The 8,230-nt window shown below is 37.3% G+C and overlaps 1 pseudogene; it reads left to right on the plus strand.

The window, feature by feature from the left end:
• Positions 1–3,113: 3,113 nt before the first annotated feature.
• LOC141519094 (small kinetochore-associated protein-like) lies at positions 3,114–6,302 on the plus strand (annotated as a pseudogene).
• Positions 6,303–8,230: the final 1,928 nt, after the last annotated feature.

The raw sequence follows: 8,230 nt of genomic DNA on the forward strand, positions 1-8,230 counted from the left end.
AAGCTAAGAAGAAAGTGAATGAGATATTTCTTATCCATGAAGAGATATATTTCAAATCTGACCCAGTACTTGAAAAAAATCTTAAAAGGACCTCACTTGGAATAACTGTCTTAAGGGTAATGGGAAGGACTGGCCATTGAAAGCCCAGTCCTTCAAGCATGAGTGAAATGTTCTGCCTACTGCATGTTCACCAGGAGGATGGATGAGCCTGGTTCTGTAGAGGCATGATACGATAAAGGGACCCTCTCCCTCCCTCTCTTTCTCTGCTATGCTATGGCTATTTTCTGTCTGCTTACTGCATGGTAATGAAGTCTTTTACTTTACTGCTGAGACAGAACTATAAGTACCTTCAGACAAAAGATTTGAATGGATGAAAATATTCTATCTCCCTGGTCGTGTGAGAGAGAAGAAACACTGTGGGAAGATAGTCTGTAGCAGTGATATCAGTAGATGAAAAGAAATATTTAAACAAAAACAAAAGACTGAAAAATTAAAAGGAATTTATGAGGCAACTATGCTTTAAAAAAAAAAACTAACCTGGAAAACAAAATGAGGAAAAATAATCTAAGAATCATTGGTATCCCATAAAATCATGACAAAACAGAACTAGAGGATGCAGTATTTCAAGATAGCATTTAAAAAATTTTTAAAAAGAAAATTGTCCAGAACTAGTAGAAGCAGAGAGCACAAGTCACCACTGGTTCTGCTCATTTCACTTTTTTATCAGTTTATACAAGTCTCCCCAGATTTCTCTGAAACCATCCTCTTCATAATTTTTTTTGGGTAGCACAATAGTATTCTATCCCATCCATATACCATAACTTGCTCAGCTATTCCCCCACTGATGAGCATCCCCTTAGTTTGCAATTCTTTGTTGCTACAAAAAGCTGCTATAAATATTTTTGTACCTATAGGCCCTTTTCCTTTTTCCTTGATCTCTTTGGGGCATGATGCTAGGTCGAAGGGTTTACACAATTTTAAAGCCCTTTTTTGAGCACAGTTCCAAATTTTTCTCCAGAATAGTTAGACCAGTTCCCTACTCCATGAACAGTGAATTAATAATGTATGTGTTTTTTCAAATTTCTTCCAGCATTTGTCATTTATCTTTGCCAATTTAGACAATCTGATGGGCATGAGGTGGTCTCTCAGGATTATTTTAATTTGCATTTCTCTAATTATTAGTAATTTGAAGCATTCATAAATGAACTTTAAAAAAAATCAAGATAAGGGACAGCTAGGTGGTGCAGTGTATAGAGCACTGGATCTGGAGTCAGGAGGACCTGAGTTCAAACCCAAATTTTAAAATCAATCAAATTTTTAAAAAATCAAGATAAACTTATAAATGAATCCTAAAAAATATTCAATAACAGTAAACTGCTATGTTACTTAAGATTTGTAAGACTGGGGGCAGTTAGGTGATGTAGTTGATAAAGCACTGGCCCTGGAGTCAGGGGTATCTGGGTTCAAATCCGGTCTCAGACACTTAATAATTACCTAGCTGTGTGGCCTTGGGCAAGCCACTTAACCCCATTTGTCTTGCAAAAACCTAAAAAACAACAACAACAAAAAGACTTGTAAGACTGAAGCATATCTAAGAAGTTTATGATGCTGTAGAGAGAGAGGTAGTAAGTACAAAAAATAAAGCTAATCTTGGAATCAGGAAGATATGGGTTCAAGTTTTTCTTTTGACCTAGGAAAGTTACTTCCAAAGACTTTAAATTGAAGATCAATCTTTTTTTAAAAATTGTTATTTATTTAAGGCAGTGGGGTTAAGTGACTTGTCCAAGGTCACACAACTAGGCAATTTTTAAGTGTCTTGAGTTTAGATTTGAACACAGGTTTCTTCTGACTCCAGGGCCAGTGCTCTATCTACTATGCCATCTAGCTGTCCCTGCACATAATAATGTTTAAAAAATGTTTATTCATTGATTGTCTTTTATGATAATGTCAAACACATGGCAAGTATAGTTTTCTGTTTTCACTAGTTTTGCTTCATTTCATTTCATTTCACCAGATTTGCTGTGCATGGGAGAAACTAAATTAGTGTTTTGTCATCTTGAATCAAATGCTTTTTTTTTTTTTGTCAAGAAGCAAATTGAATTCCTGCTTTCTCAATGATTGGTTTACTCTCTAATGATAAAGATGTGGCCCAATGAAAGCCTCTCTGTTGCCTTCTGTGCCTTCATCAGGGGAAATTTTTTTTTAAAAGGTTTTATTTATTTTGAATTTTACAATTTTTCCTCTAATCTTGCTTCCTTCTCCCCACCCCCCACAGAAGGCAGTCTATTAGTCTTTTTTTTTTTTTTAAGGTTTTTGCAAGGCAAATGGGGTTAAGTGGCTTGTCCAAGTCCACACAGCAAGGTAATTATTAAGTGTCTGAGGCCAAATTTGAACCCAGGTACATCCTGACTCCAGGGCAGGTGCTTTATCCACTGTACCACCTAGCAGCCCCTCAGTCTATTAGTCTTTACATTATTTCCATACTATACATTGATCTAAATTGAATGTGTTGAGAGAGAAATCTTATCCTTAAGGAAAAATAAAATAAAATATAAGAAAGAGATAGCAGAATCACATAATAAAGGTAATAGTCTTTGGCTTTTGTTTAAACTCCACCATTCTTTCTCTGGATACAGATGGTATTCTCCACTGCAGACACCCCAAAATTGTCCCTGATTGTTGCACTGATGGAATGAGCAAGTCCATTAAGGCTGATCATCACCCCCATGTTGCTGTTAAGATGTACAATGTTCTGGTTCTGTTCATCTCGCTCAGCATCAGTTCATGCAAATCCTTCCAGGCTTCTGTCAGGGAAACTCTCTCTCTTTTTTTTTTCTATTAAATATTTTATTTGAGTTTTACAATTTTTCCCTCAAACTTACTTCCCTCCCCACCCCCACCCCACGGAAAGCAATCTGTCTTTACTTTGTTTCCATGTTGTACATTGATCCAAATTGAGTGTGATGAGAGAGAAATCATATCCTTAAGGAAGAAACAAAAAGTATAAGAGATAACAAGATCAGACAATAAGATATCTGTTTTTTTAGGAGAAACTCTTGATGGGGGCAGAGATCATTTTCATTAAAATTTATATAGATTTGATTATTGTATATATGGACACTGAGACTGTGAGTTCATTAATGTAAGGAACTTCCCGGTAAAGAAACTCCTTCTACCCAAGCAAACTGCTCCCTTCTCTTCAACTTATCACCTTTCCTTAGGGAATTGTCTAGACCCAGAGACATAGTGCATGGAGATGGGGGGGGTGTTAAATACTTGGCCAATAAGGTCCTGTAACTGGTCAATCCAGTTAGGATTTGAACTCAAGTCTTCATGGGTCTTTAATGTTATAGATTTTTTAAAAAATAAGAAGAAAAGGAATGAAATACAGAAAACCCTTGGCAGAATCTATCTTTGATAAGAGCCTGACATTTAAAATAAACAAAAAACTGTTGTGAATGTTTAAGATTAAGAGCTACTCCCCAGGAAATCAGTGGTCAATGATATGACTGTAATTCAACAAATATTTCTAGGGGACTGCTCAATGCAGTGCTTTATGATAGACGCTAGAGATAACAAAGACAAAATGAAAAAATAGTCCCTCTTCTCTGGGAGATTCTGGTCTGGAAGGGGAGATCAAGCCCAGGCAAATCTAACACCAGAGGGAGCTCCTGAGCTGAGACACTTGGTAATATGGCTAATTTGTTAGTTTAGCCTTCTTGGAGCTAGAGCAGGTTTGAAGGGTCCCCTTCCCCACCCACCCCTTCCCTCTCTAGGATCTAATTTGGAAATGGGAGTGGGAAAGCTGACTGCTCCAAGTCTCAGGGCAAGGCCTGGTGGCTTTCCCCTGCAGCATCAGATTTCTGGTTGGCTCCCCTTTTTTTAGGGGGACAAAAGGGAACCATGCTAGGGGGCAAGGTGGCCTTGCAGAAGATAATGCTGGTTCCTTTCTTCCCTTTGCTGCCCCAGCTCCAGGACCAGCCTAACTGGGAAAACACGTCCTTCTTCCCTGAAAGGAGGAGAATTGCTAACTCTAAATTAGTAGAAAAATCCACAACCTGGGGCTTTTCTTGACCAACAAGCTTTATCCTAGCATTATGAAAAGAAAGCAAACAAAGCTTTCAGATCTCTTCCTTGCCTCCCAAACAGCCAAAGGGGTCCAAAAGGAAGGAGTTAGTGGTTATTGTATTTATGTGGCATTTTAGTGGTTATGATATCAAAAATTAAAAAAAGAAATATCAATGATACAGTAAAACAATATACAAAAGAGATCAGAAAAGGACAGTTTTATTACTATTTTGTTCATTTTATCATGCCTTTTGAAAACTGTAAAAGAAACCCTCAGTTTTTTATAAATTTTTCTGTCCTTCAATGTATTGTAATATTCATGTTGTAATTGCAACTGTATAACCTATATCTGATACTGTCTCAGGAAGAGAAGAGAGCAGGGAGGGAGGGAGGGATAGAATTTAAAATTCAAAACTTTAAAAAAAGCACCAAATGTTATAAATTGTTTTGGCATGTAAATGGGGGAAAGTTATTTTTTAAAAAATCAATGTTCATGTAAGTTAATGTGAGTTAAATTCATAATTAAAACACAGAATTTAAGTTTGTGCCCTTGGGGAGGATTGTCTGCATTTGTTTCTGCTCTTTCTTTTGAAGTATCATTTCTTTTTGAAGTATTATTTCTTGGTTACTCTGCTCATGGATGAACAGCAACAGACTCATGATTGTCCCATCTATTAAGAGACAATGCTATAAAGGTGAGGTTTGGGATTCCCTGCAATGAGGTCAACACATAGTCTCTCAGGCATTGTCCCTTTCCATTTTAAGGGAAGAATTTCAAAATTCAGACTAGGGAGCTTTTGGCTTTGTAGTCAGCAAAGTGGCTAGGTAGGGTTCTGGGCCTGAAGTCAGGAAGACACGAGTTCAAATTTATCCTTAGAGGCTGTGACCCTAAGCAAAATATTTAACCTCTGAACACCTTGTTTCCTTTCTGTAAAATGGTTAACAATCACACTGACTTCCCAAGCTTAATGTGAGGATGACTTTAGATATTTATACAATACTGGGGGAAACTTAAAGTGATGTATCAATATTGTTCTTATTCTTTACTTATTCATCCTCATTCGTTCTTATTCATTAATTATCTCAGCATTGATGCTTCAAGTTGCTTCAAGGGCAGGGTCTCTACTTTTGGTAGTTGAGACAGACTTATCTAGAAGTCATCCTATGTCTGGAGGTAAACTGGAAGGAATGGGGAACTAAATTTGAAGTCCTTTTCGCCAGTCAAAGGTGAGAGATGAGAGAGTGTACCCTAGAGATGTTTTCTGGACTGTTTTCTTTTATATATATTTGAAGTAAACTTCTCTTTGTAAAAGCTAATTGATGTTGGGAGACTGTCTGGGAGGTGGGTGATGGAGAGCTGGGCCAGACTGGGAGCCAGCCTGGCCCCTCCTCGAGAGCCAGCAGTGCCTGGCCTGTGCCCCCCTGCCCAAGACATTCTCGGGCTGCTTCTAAGAGTCAGATACCCCAGAGATCCAAAGAAGTAGAACTCCACAAGGCCCTCAACTTGGCAGGCCCAGAGAATGGACTGTACAAAACCACCAAGCACAGGCAGATGAAGACTAAGGATCCTGATAATAAGAAGAACGTTAAAAAGAGCTACAAAGCAGCTGCATGTGAAGCGAACTGGAAGTCAGGAAGAGGTGAAGGTGTTGACTCAAAGGGTGGAATTGCTGGAGAAATCTCAGGATAACTACTTGGCAGTTTTGGAGAATGGCAGTATTGACCCAGGCATACAGATCCTGGGAAACCTGCAAGAAACAATCAAAAAGGGGGCAGCTAGGTGGTGTAGTGGATAAAGCACCGGCCTTGGAGTCAGGAGGACCTGGGTTCAAATAAGGTCTCAGACACTTAATAATTACCTAGCTGTGTGGAGCTTGGGCAAAGCCACTTAACCCCGTTTGCCTTGCAAAAAAAAAAAAAAAAAAAACCACAAAAAAAAGTAAGTAATTAAAAAAAAAGAAAGAGGAAGTGGAGTCTTCGTTGGTCTTCGAAAAACTCAAACATCAACTGAAGCATTTTAACCAGATTGCTACAAAGAGAATGGAGGAGTTACAGGTATTGAAAGCTAAATTGAAGATAAATGAAGAAGAAAGATCTCGTTTCCTAGAAAAACAGGAAGCATTTAACAATGAAAAAGATGAACTCACAATCACCATTGAGCAAATGAAACAAATGAAACAAACAATCTGGAAACAGAACATTCCTTAAGCTTTAGGTCAAACTATAAGAACATTTTCTTAAGTTTTCCTAAGATAGGACTTCCCTTATTCTCCCAACTAAAATATCTTCAGAAACAAAATAATCTTAAATTGATATTGAAAAATATTCCTGCCAAAGAAACTTATGCTGTCCAAGTAGTCAGATATGTGAATCATGTGTGGGTAGATAACCTTAAGATCCAACTAGGAGAGATGGACCTTTGGTCAGCCTTCCTGTAATAACTAAATAGCAATTCAGCTTGTGGGCAGAATCAGAAATTGAAATGACTTATCAGAACATCCAAGTAGTATCATTCCCAGATTGGGGCCTGGAAATTTTAAATATTAAAAAGTTTGTAGAGATTTACTTAAAAGAGGAGGGAAGGTTTACAGGTAGATGACTAACATCTTTCTGAAATAACTGAATAGAATAATAAGACTTGGAATGATTCTTCATTGTCATCATTTTGGTTCAACTCACTTGGTGTTTGTTTTTTTATTATTTTCTTATAATAAAATACTTCTATAAATAAAAACAAATAAAAAATTTTGCACTGGAAAAGCTAATTGATGTTAAGGAGTGAAATTGGGGTGCTAGTAACTGGCACCTTCCAGCGTGTGGGAACCCAGAAAGTGGAAGCTTGAACCAACAGCATTAGAAAAGAGAAGTCCGAGAAGGAAGACCCTTGGTTCTGAGATAGTAGACCAAACCAAACCACTACATATATATATTTTTTTAATTTTTTTCCTCACTACATATATTTTAAATGGAAGAGGAGAAAAAGACAGAAAGAAAAAAAGAGTAAGAAGAGGAAAGGTCAGTGAGTCATTCACCAGCTCTTCCTCCCAGATTTCAGTCAGCAATGCAAATTCAATTCAGCTCTAGATTTCATGTTTTGAATGTTTTCATCAACTTCCACTGATGGCAGACCATGCTGGTCCCCTCCCTGGCAGCTTTCATGGCTCTTTTCAGCAACCATATTGAGATGGTTCTTGGGATTCTGTCTCCTTTACTTTTCACAAGCCTTATCTGGTTCAAGGATAGGAACATACTCTGGATCTTGGAAATGAGTGTGGAACACTTAGCCAGCAAGTTGATTTTCTTTCCAGATCACATTAAAAAAAAAACAATCTCAATGGCCCCTCTACATGACCATCATCAGATGGTCAATTTAGAAATTGATGACATAATGCTGTGCAGCAAAAAGTGGAGAAGCGCTATATAGTAAAAACAAGATCTGAAACTGACTGTGGCTTAGATCATGCGGTTTTTTTATTGCAAAATTCAGACTTAAATGAAAAGTAAAGAAAAATGTCAGACTGTAGAGTTATGACCTAAGTAACATTATGAACATGAAACGGAGAGTAAATACATTTAAGGGATTAGATCTGGTGGTCAGAGTGTTTGAAGAACTATCAACAGAAGTTTGCAATACAGTACAGGAGACAGTAACAAAATATATTTCAAAGAACAAAGAGCAAGAAAGTAAAATGACTGTGTGATGAGGCTTTGCAGATAGCTGATAAAAGAAGGAAATCAAAAGGGAAAGGAGAAAGGCAAATATATACCCAGCTGAATGTAGAAGTCCAGAGAATAGTAAAGGAAGTTAAAGGTTTCATAAATGAGTAATGCAAAGAAGCAGAAAAAAACAATGGGATGGGAAAGACAAGATTTTTTTTAAGAGAGGTTTTATCTATTTTCAGTTTACAATTTTTGCCCCAATCTTGCTTACCTCCCCCTATCCCCCACAAAATGTGATGAGAGAAAATCATATCCTTAAAGAAGAAACATATAGTATGAGATATAGCAGAATTACATAAGACTTTTTTTTAAAAATTAAATTAAAGGTAATAGAAAGTCTTTGGTTTTTGTTCAAACTCCACAATTCTTTCTCAGGATACAAATGGCATTGTCCATCGCAGATATCCCAAAATTGTGCCTGATTGTTGTACTGATGGAATGA

Source organism: Macrotis lagotis, chromosome 3, assembly GCF_037893015.1.
Source record: "Macrotis lagotis isolate mMagLag1 chromosome 3, bilby.v1.9.chrom.fasta, whole genome shotgun sequence".
Classification (NCBI taxonomy): domain Eukaryota; kingdom Metazoa; phylum Chordata; class Mammalia; order Peramelemorphia; family Peramelidae; genus Macrotis; species Macrotis lagotis.